The sequence below is a fragment of the Chinchilla lanigera genome, unplaced genomic scaffold (assembly GCF_000276665.1).
Source record: "Chinchilla lanigera isolate Chin_1 unplaced genomic scaffold, ChiLan1.0 scaffold00017, whole genome shotgun sequence".
Classification (NCBI taxonomy): Eukaryota; Metazoa; Chordata; class Mammalia; order Rodentia; family Chinchillidae; genus Chinchilla; species Chinchilla lanigera.
In genome coordinates, this window is record NW_004955418.1 from 20,507,038 (window position 1) to 20,516,742 (window position 9,705).

The following is a 9,705-nucleotide window of genomic DNA, read 5'->3' on the forward strand; positions in this document are numbered from 1 at the left end:
AAAAAAGTTTAAAAGTCATGCTCAGAGAGCGCGTGCCATGCTGCATGAGAATTTTCCATCTCAAGCGACACGGGTGTAGACGGCTCTGTGTGCCTCTGTTTGCTGGGGGAGAGAAAGGTTTCCCACTCCCATCACTGTATTCTTGTAAGATGTTATGCTCTGCCATCAACCCCGCAATTTACCTAAGGATTGATAATTCCCAACATATCTACTATAAAAGCTCAATTTTAACGCCACAAAAAAAAACCAGTATTTCCACATAGTTCATGGAAGGCATCAACCCCCACTATCATCAGCCTGCTGTCATGTTTCTGATCCGTGTCCCAATGATCTTATAAGATAAAAAAGCTCCAGAGGTGATTTTACCCTCTCTTAACAGTTTATTAAAATACAGAGACCTCACCAGCCATAGAGGCAGGAACCTGTAATCCCAATGCTCGAGGGAGGCTGAAACAGGAGGGTCACCACAAGTTCGAGGCCAACCTGGGCTACAGAGTGAGAGCCTGTCTCAAACAAACACACACACACACACACACACACACACATACACCTAACACAGAAATGGCTCTGGAGCCCTCGAAAGCCCTTCTTTCCATGCTGGCCCCCTCCCTGCTGGAACACGGATCTGAGGCAGAGAGGACATGACTCAGAGGTCACCCTCCAAGCACCACTCACCGAAAACAGTCTGAGCACGATTCTGCAACAACGACCTGGGCAGCGGCTAGCGTGGTAAGGCACTAATGTTCCCTGTTTATGTAACACTATGATTACCTGCTTTTCCCTTTGCTGTTGTTGGTTTTGGGGGTGCACAGGGTCTTGCTAAGAAATTCAGGCTGTTGTTGAACTCAAGGAAATCCTCCTGCCTCAGCCTCCTAAGTGCTGCAATTACAGGCATACACCACCGTGCATGGCTTGCTGTTTTGAGACAGAGTCTCTCATTGCGTGATTCAGGCTGGCCTTCAACTCTTAGTGATCCTCCTGTCTCAGCCTCTTGAGTACACGGATTCCAGGCAGGCGCCACCTCACCCAGGAATCATGTGCTTGGGAGCGAGCATTCTGAATACACCAACGGGCTCCCGGAGAGTCTGAGGAAAATCATTCTCTGTGGGTTCATCAGACACCTCTTAGATACCAGTGCCCGGCCGCAGGTTTCACACGAAGAACCAACCAGACGGACTGGGTGACTCGCAGAATTCGATGTACGAAGGGCAGGGACCTATACTGCGGAAGACAGCTACAGACCGAGCTGTGTGTGCAGAAGAAAATGAGTCGAATACTGTGATGACAAGAATAACAACAGACCTATCTAGAAAATTTTAAATGTGACTTTTTCTTTTTTCTTTTTTTGATTTTTTGAGATAGAGTGTCGCTATCCAGTTCAGGGTGGCCTTGAACTCACTATATAGCCCGGGTTGGCGTCAAATTTGAGACAGTCCTTCTTCCTCAGCCTCCTTAGTGCTGGGATTAGAGGCATGCACCACCACGCCCAGCTTTGATTCTTTTCAATTGTAGTTTTTCAGGAGCAGCATTTTCTGGGGGGTTTTCATTTAAACTGAGAGCTAAAGACGAAGGAAGCATTCCTAGACGGCAGCAAGAGCAAGTCTTTGTGACAAGAGGAGCACCGTGAGTTCGGCCAGCCTGAACCACACAGCAAGACCCTGTCTCAAAAAATAAATAAATAAAATTCAAATAAATATAAAAAAGCTCAATCGAGATTAAAACTCTGTCATACACTTCAGGTAGTTTATATTGCAAGGAATATTGCTTTGCACACAATTTCTTTAGCATTTTAAATAATTTTACTTATTGACTCAAAGGCTGTAGGAAGCATAAATTACCTACCACTACTTTCTGGATGAAAATTCCACGAAGGAAATCTGAACGGTCGCCATCTGACCAGCAGGTGGCGCCAGACTCCCAAAAATCTAGGTGAGGAGGCGCTGGCCGCGCTGGGAGCTGGGCGTGCGCTCCGCTGCGTCTCAGCTGACCGAGACCTGCCGAACCTGCCCTGCAGCACGGGGAAGCACTGCGCCTTGCTTGCTGAACGCACCGGCGTGAAAATCCTCCCTGCTCTCCCACTGGTTCATTTTATAACCAAAACAACACTGGAAAGATCCAAAACGGGGAGTGGTGGCGCACGCCTGTCATCCCAGCACTCGAGAGGCTGCGGCAGGAGGATTGCTGCAAGTTCAAGGCCAGCAAGGGCTACAAGACAAAAACCCTATCGAGGTATTTTGGATGCATTCTGAGGGCCCTTTACGGTGCTGCTGCTCACCCGGCTTCCTCCTCCGGGGGAGTCCAGATCGCCACCAGCCCACTCAGAGTGGACTAAATCAGAAATGGTCAGAAAAACAGTGCTATCGTTTTGCTTCCATTTGTACAGTTTTGCGAGGGCATGTTTGCGAGTGAATCACAGCTTAACCCCTTTCACCGTCCTTTCCCTCCCCCCCAACCGCCCTCCATCTCTTGGTCCCGCCCCATCTGAGAGAAGTCCACCTCTCTGCCTCCTATTATCCACCCTTTATTTTGCTCTTTATTTATGCTTTGGTTTCTCGTATAAGAGAAGCCCTGTGACATTCAAGCTTGTGCATCTGACGTATTTCACTTAGCATCATGGTCTCAAGGTGTGTCACTTTTCCTACCAGTGACTCCTGTTTACCCTTCTTTAGGGCAGAGTAGTACTCCATGATGTGTAAATACTCTAGAGTGCCTGTGTGTTTGTGTCTTTGCGTGAAGAGGGGAAAGAAGGCAACGTTTTCAACGCCAAGGCAGGGGGGTGTGGCCTGAATGGGCTCGTCTCCCTCACTACTCAGGTCTCATTGGAAGAGGCAGTCACAGGGGCGTGGCCTGACTTTTCAGGTCTGATTGGATGACTCAGTCCCTGGGGGCGTGGCCTGGGAGGGTTTATCTACCTCCCAGCTCCTCCCTGTCCGGTTTGCTGTGCATCTATTTGCTGTAAGTGGCTTTGCTCCACCAGACCCCTCTGCCCCGCTGCACTTCTTCGGGGCTACCGACCATCCACTGACCTTAAACCAAAAGGGACCTCTCCTCCTTAAACTTGCAGGTGTTCGGTATTTTTTCCCAGCCGGGAGGAAAGTAAGTCAGACACAAGACAAGTTGTCTCTTTTTTCCACGGGACCCCTCAGTGCCTAGAATAGTAATTAAACACAGACTCAGTAAACGTTTGGGAAATAAATAAAAGGTTCAAATAATGTCTTCTGCGCAGGTGACCCTAAAATTCAGCTCTGACTTAAGAACAATTAAGTAATTGGCACAAAACTCTTGGGTGGTGTTGACTTTACTGAAGATTATGTATGTGAAACGGAAAACGGATTTATACCGGCGCTGTTCGTTAAAAATCGCTCAACAGCACAGATAACAAATATAAATACAAATGTAAATTACGCCGAGAATCCCGAAGTCTGAGGCCATGTGGGACGTGGGAAACACTTCTGCAGGAGGTGGAGGAGCACCTGGCAAAAAGCCCACGAGCTGTGCTGGGGCGGGAGGCGCAGGTTTAGCGTGGCTCGTTCCCCACGGGGTCGTGCACGGAAGCTGGACCTGGCCTGGCCATGAGGATCTGGTGGCCTATAACAAGTGGCCTGACCTCAGATATCGCTCCGACATCAGGAACGGATTAACACCGCCTTGCTAACGGGTCAGGCTTGCAGACCTGCGTTAATTCCTGCAGGGGGAGGTCATTGTAAAGCGGTGAGCTTGACCCTCCTGCCGTCCCACCACAAGGTCACTCTGCCCCTCTTTCACACGCTCTGCCCTGATGCCACCCACCGCCAGGAACCCAGCAGAGGGTCCTGACCAGAGGCTGAGCTGAACCTGGGCCTCTCAGGCTCCCAGTGTGAGCCAGTGCATCTCTCCTCTACATAAAGTGCCCAGGCTCAGGCATTTTGCTACAGTAACGCAGAACAGACTAGGAGAGGGGAACTGATCAAGCAAGCACAGATAACAACAAGGTGGAGCCAGGATTCTCACTGTCAGAGAAGAGGGTCACAAATACGGAAAAAGACAAAATCTGGATGGATCCCATGGTGCTGGGTAGGAATTAAGGGTACAGTGAGACTCTGTCTCAAAACACCAAAAACAAATCACTCAGCCATTTTTGATTTCCAAGATACCTCCAAGAAGCCAAGAAGATACTTCCTTTTCCTCTCCAATGAGAGGTCCGGCAAGATGGCGCCTGGTCGTCTTCCAGGCCCCTCCAGCGTCTCAGCTTCCATTCTCCTTACCAGTACCCAGCAACAGAGCCGTGTCCTGGATCCTTTCTCCAACCGCAGGACCAGCTCTCTGGGAACACGGACAGCACAAAGGTCCCCGCTGGGAAGACAGTGAGTCCTTAGGGTGGTGAAGGGTGGAGAGCCCACTCCCAAGCGGTTTGTCGGAGTGTTGCCTCTTGGCCCAAGGGACGCTCTAGTGGACAGGACTTCCTCCACAGCAAGGAGTACCCAGGGACTCCCTCTGTGCACACCCCGTGACTGCCTCGCTCGCCCCCGACCCTCTCCTCCTCCTCACTTTGCTGAGTTCCACCTCCTCTTAACGCTGAACTAAGCTGCGTGTATCTCTAAATAGGCCACCGGCTCTGCCCAAATTTGGAGAAACATTTAAGAACTAGTCAAAACTCAAAGCTTTGGCTCAAACTCAAGATGAGAAGGATAAACAAACCCTGCCCGAATGGAATCTAGTTCGGATGCGTTTCCCTCCCTTTCCTAATTAGAGCCAAATGTCTGAATATTTCCCAAATTACCCTGCTGACATCCACGGCATTATTTTGCCTTACAAAAGCAAATGAGCTGATATTTACACTGTTAATCAATCTATTTGAATGCATGCTGGGTTTTCAGCTTATTTACCAGGGGATGTCGTATGAGTCCCCACCCAATGAGTTCTGTGATTGGTGACCTTGCTGACCTATCTGCTTCCGGAGTCACCCAAGGGGTCACGGAAGCAGCAGTGGTGGAAAGAGCATCTCACACAAGCTGCCGTGGATGTTTCTCCCCAGCATGAATATACAGGTGCCAGTGAAAAGGATTCCAGGACGTTAGGGGTTAACTAGTATTCATGGTAGCAACGTGAAATCTTCCTAGGGATCGTATTTAAAAACACCGATACTAACCGTCCCAAACACCTCAGAGGCGCATTTCAAAATCTGCTGTAGGTTTTATCCCGTTTCCACAGCTGGAGGTGAATAATTCCCCCCATTCTATCAGTCAAGAAATGAAGACAATAGTGGAATTTCTCTATTCTTCCAGAAGGGGTCGAGCTGGGAGGTGCCTGAATTGAAGCCGATCTTTGGTGCTCTAAGAAGGCAATCTCTGTGATTATTATGTTTAATAACTCTATTAATAAGGGGTATTGCCAAGTTCAAATGAGTTTTAAATTTTATGAGGCTATCGAATGCCTCAAGAATCATGTCTGTGGAGGCTGGGAGTTCCAGAAAATAGGAGCTAAAAAAGTTAATTTATTCTGACAGAGGATGATTAATACAAGGTAAATTACCTATCTCTAATTAACCTAACCCATTACTGAGTTCTTAAGAAGGATACGGATATCAAACCTGTCATTCAGAAAGAATTCAGCTGAGCAAGTCTGGGGTGGCCACACTCTGTGGATGCCCATCATGGCGTTTGTTAGCACTGGGAATGCTTAGAACGAGGCTCATATTTAAGCCAGAACTTAAAATTCTTCTTTATTTAAATATCTGTTAAGAGAACTATGAGGCTTCAAATGAACTAATACACTTTAAGATCAATTCAAGTTAAAAAGTCTTTAAAAGTTTTTTTTGTTTTGTTTGTTTGATTTTTGTCTTTTTGAGACTGCGTTTCACTGTGCAGTTCAGGCTGGCCTTGGACTCAGTTTGTAGCCCACGCTGGCCTCGAACTCACAGTGATCTTCATGCCTCAGCCTCCCGAGGGCTGGGATTACAGGCGTGCACCACCACGCCCAGCCTAAAAGTTTATTCTTAAATCATCCTAATCTCTCGTATACACAGAAGTCTGATAATAGAAATAGTTAAAACGTGATTCCTACAGGTCTAATCGCCCTCCTTGCACCGGTCACCTCCCCGCCACTGTGACGCGCCGTGTCCAGCAGGATGTCGAGCGGAAGGGGAGTCTAAGCCAGGGATGGGATCTGATCACCGTGAGGCTTGGTGCTGCTTTGCAAGGTCTGAAGGCCGCCTGGGAGCAGAGCTCAGAAAAGTGGGTGGAAAGATACCGTACTGCGGGGGGCCCGAGAGGAGGCAGAGGACGCTTCCACCCCATTCCCAGCTGCCTCGGTGTTCCGAACAGCAGGGCTGTGACCCTCCCGCCCGTGTGGCGACGAAACAAGATGGCTTTGGAGCGGGAATTAGGCTGGGCGGGAGCGGCCCCCATGAATGGGACTGGAGCCCTTTCTAGAACAGACGGACAGCGACAGGTGACACACGCAGCTAACCCCAGCACTCTGGAGGCTGAGGCAGGAGGATCTAAGGCCAGTGCGGGCTACACAGCAAGTCTCAGGTCTGCCTGGGTTACAGGAGACCCTGCCTCAAGGAGGAGGAGGAGAAGGGCGGAAGGAGAGGGGCGGGAGGGAAGAGGATACAAGCGGTCTCACCTTCCCCGCTTTCCAGGGAGAGGACCCAGCAAGGGGACAAGGCAGGAAGGGTGCTCTCAACAGAGGCCGGGTCTCCAGCACCGTGCTGTGGGGATCCCCGGCCCCTGGGACTGTGGGGGAGCACGTGAGCTGTCAACACCCCGAGCTGCCGCTCTTGGGGAGGGCGTCAGGAACGGAGATACTCATTGACGCGTGGTGCAGGGGGCAGCTTCACGCTGGATCCGATATGAAGGATCTCAAATGGCCCCACAGCCTCTGGGCTTGGAAAGGATTAGGTCACGGGGCGAACGGCGGGCTGCTGCTGGAGGTGGGGCGGACCAGAGGTGACCGCCTGCCCTGCCTGCTTCCTGACGGCTGGGTTAAGCGCCTTCTGCTCGGCCACGCCCTCGGCCACGCCCCTTCGCCACGCCACGCCCCCCGTATTCCTTCTTCAGTCTTTGGGCCACGCCCCTTCCACTCCGCGTCCCGCCCCCACTTGTCACGCCCCTTTGGCCACCTCCCTCTCCCACCTCCCTTCTCCATGCCTTCAACCACGCCCCTCCGGCCATGCCACGCCCCTCTGCTATTGCCTCTCCACGCCCGTCAGCCACGCCTCTCTCCCCCACCGCCACGTCTCTCCCCTCGCTATGCCCTTGGCCACGCCCCTTCGGCCGCACCACGCCGCTCCGTATTACCTTTCCCCTTCATTCAACCACGCCCCTTCCCTACGCCACGCCCCTTCTGTCACGCCCACCGCGCCTTGGAACCTGCAGACTGAATTGACGCCTTGAAGGAAAGAAACTTCCTCCTTTCCTACGTGGGTGTCAGGTGTTGAGTGCTAGTGAGAAGAAGATGACCAAACCGAGAAGACAGGAGGCGAAGCTGGGGATTTAGCTCAGAGGCGCAGCGCCTGCCTGGCAAGTGCAAGGTCCTGAGTTCGATTCCCGGTACGGGAAAAAAGAAAGAAAGAAGACAGGAGGCAAGGCCAAGCCCTGGAGTTATCCAAGAGAGGTTCCCTAACCAGGGGACCAGTGGGGGGCTGACGGGAGAAACGGGCGCCCTCCCTGCGGACGCCCTCGGAGAGAAAGTGCCTCGCAATGGCAAATGATGGAAAATGGCTCCACGGTGTAAGACCGGCAGCAGCGGCGACCACGAAAACCTCGGATAGGGCGCTGCCCGCTCCGCCCCGCCTGCACCGCGGCTGCTCCCGGCGGAGGACTGCGTGTGAGTCAGGCTTCAGATCAGCTGGGCTTGCTCTGCATGTGTGCACGTGTGTAATGACAAAGCATTGAGAACACTGTGGGATGTGATCAAGGAATTGTCCTGAGAGAGTCTGCAAAGCGCCCCTGGGAACTGTGCTTGGAGGAAAATAAGCACTACATGAATTCTTAACTGTGGGAATTATGGAAGGAGCTGTTTTAAAGATTTAAAGAGTCATTCATATTTGATTTTATTATATAAATTGAAGACACATACTTACCTCTTTCTTCTCCCAAAGGAGCACTGTTAGAATAGCAATCTCGCATGTTTATAAGCCCTTAAAGTTTTCTCTTTTTTTTTTTTTTTTTTTTTGAGACGGGGTCTCGCTATGCAGTTCAGGCTGGTCTTGAGTTCACTTTGTAGCCCAGTTGACCTCAAACTCACAACGATCCTCCTGCCTCAGCCTCCCAAGTGCTGGGATTACAGGTGCATGCCACCATGCCCAGCATTCCCTTACAGTTTTCAATGCAGTGTTTTACATTTTAACATCTGAGCAAGAGCAGAAACTCTCATTATTCATTTTTACGTCCAGTGTCACTGACACAAGCTAAATCACAGGAAATATTTAAACAATTATTTTCAAATCAGTGTGTGACCTGTGCATACATCTCCCCCATTTCTGTTCTATATAGCAGTACCTTGCCCGTTACTCCACATTTATTTGGATTTTGGAGGAGAGGAAGGGTGTTATTTTACAGTGCACGTCTATTATTTCTGTAATTAAGAAAAATTAAAGAGCCAAGGCAGTTCAGTGACTCAGTAAGACCCTACCTCAAAAGAAAAAACAAAAAGAGCTGGGAATGTAGCCTGGTGTAAAGGCCCTGGGACCAATAAAGAAAAAGAAAGAGCGGGGAGGGGAACAGAGGAAGAGAGAGAGACAGAAAGGAAGAAAGAAGGAAAAAAAGAAAAAAGAAAGAAAAGAAAGCTCTATTGATGTCTAAATTCAATTTCCATACCCAAGTAGCTCTCCCGTTCGATCGGATTAGATTAGAGTTGCTGGTATCCACATACACTCATGGACTTACTGGTTGATGGATAAGTGTGCTTGTGGGGGGGTCCCAGTTATGCTTGTGTGTCACGGCCCTCTCCACCCACACGGCTTTGCAGTACCACATTCCAGAACAGGGTGTATAATACTAATACTGTTCCTAAAACGACTCAGGCATACCTCAGAAATGGCTGATCCCAGGCCTAGGTAGGGAAAGGATACGGTGAATTTATCAATATCATGTGATGGAAAGAAAGACAGCATTCACATCATGATGGAGACAAATCAAGAGAGCACTTTAGCAGGGCATAGTGGTGCACACCTATGATCCTAGCACTCAGGAGACTGAGGCAGGAGGATTGCCACGAGTTCAAGGCCAGCGTGGGCTCCATAGTGAGTTCAGTGCGAGTCCGAGAGGGAGCACTTTAGCCACCTTAAAGGGGCTTCCACTGCCGACACTGTACGTAACCAGAGTATCAAAATAGCTGACAGCCGAGTGTGGTGGCACTGGCCTATACTTCCAGCACTCCAGAGGTTGAGGCAAGAGAACTGCTGCAGAGCTGAAGGCATCCTGAACTACAAGGCGAGACCTTGCCTCAAAAAAAACACAAACGAAACAACAACCAAAAGATAAATAATATAGTAACAAATCAAGGTCCATATTAATCAGCAATTTAATTAATTGAAAGCTTGATGAAAAATGGGATACTTATAAAGTATCAAAAACTTCTTCACAAAGTACTCCTAATTAGCAATGGAGAAAAGAACTTACCAGGTGAAAATTCTGATAGGCACATCCTTAATTAAGTTTCTGTCAGTGCCCAGAGGGAGAAAAGCTTTGTGTCCCCTGAGGGGATGCAAGAAAACAGCCG

At 49.8% G+C, this 9,705-nt stretch overlaps 1 long non-coding RNA gene across 1 annotated transcript in view; it reads right to left on the minus strand.

The window, feature by feature from the left end:
• The window catches only part of LOC106148225, a 38,186-nt gene extending 34,961 nt beyond the window's left edge, over positions 1-3,225 (minus strand). The window contains exon 1 of the long non-coding RNA XR_001233483.1: positions 3,027-3,225. This is a non-coding gene — a long non-coding RNA (uncharacterized LOC106148225). The remainder of the gene's footprint in view (positions 1-3,026) is intronic.
• Positions 3,226-9,705: the final 6,480 nt, after the last annotated feature.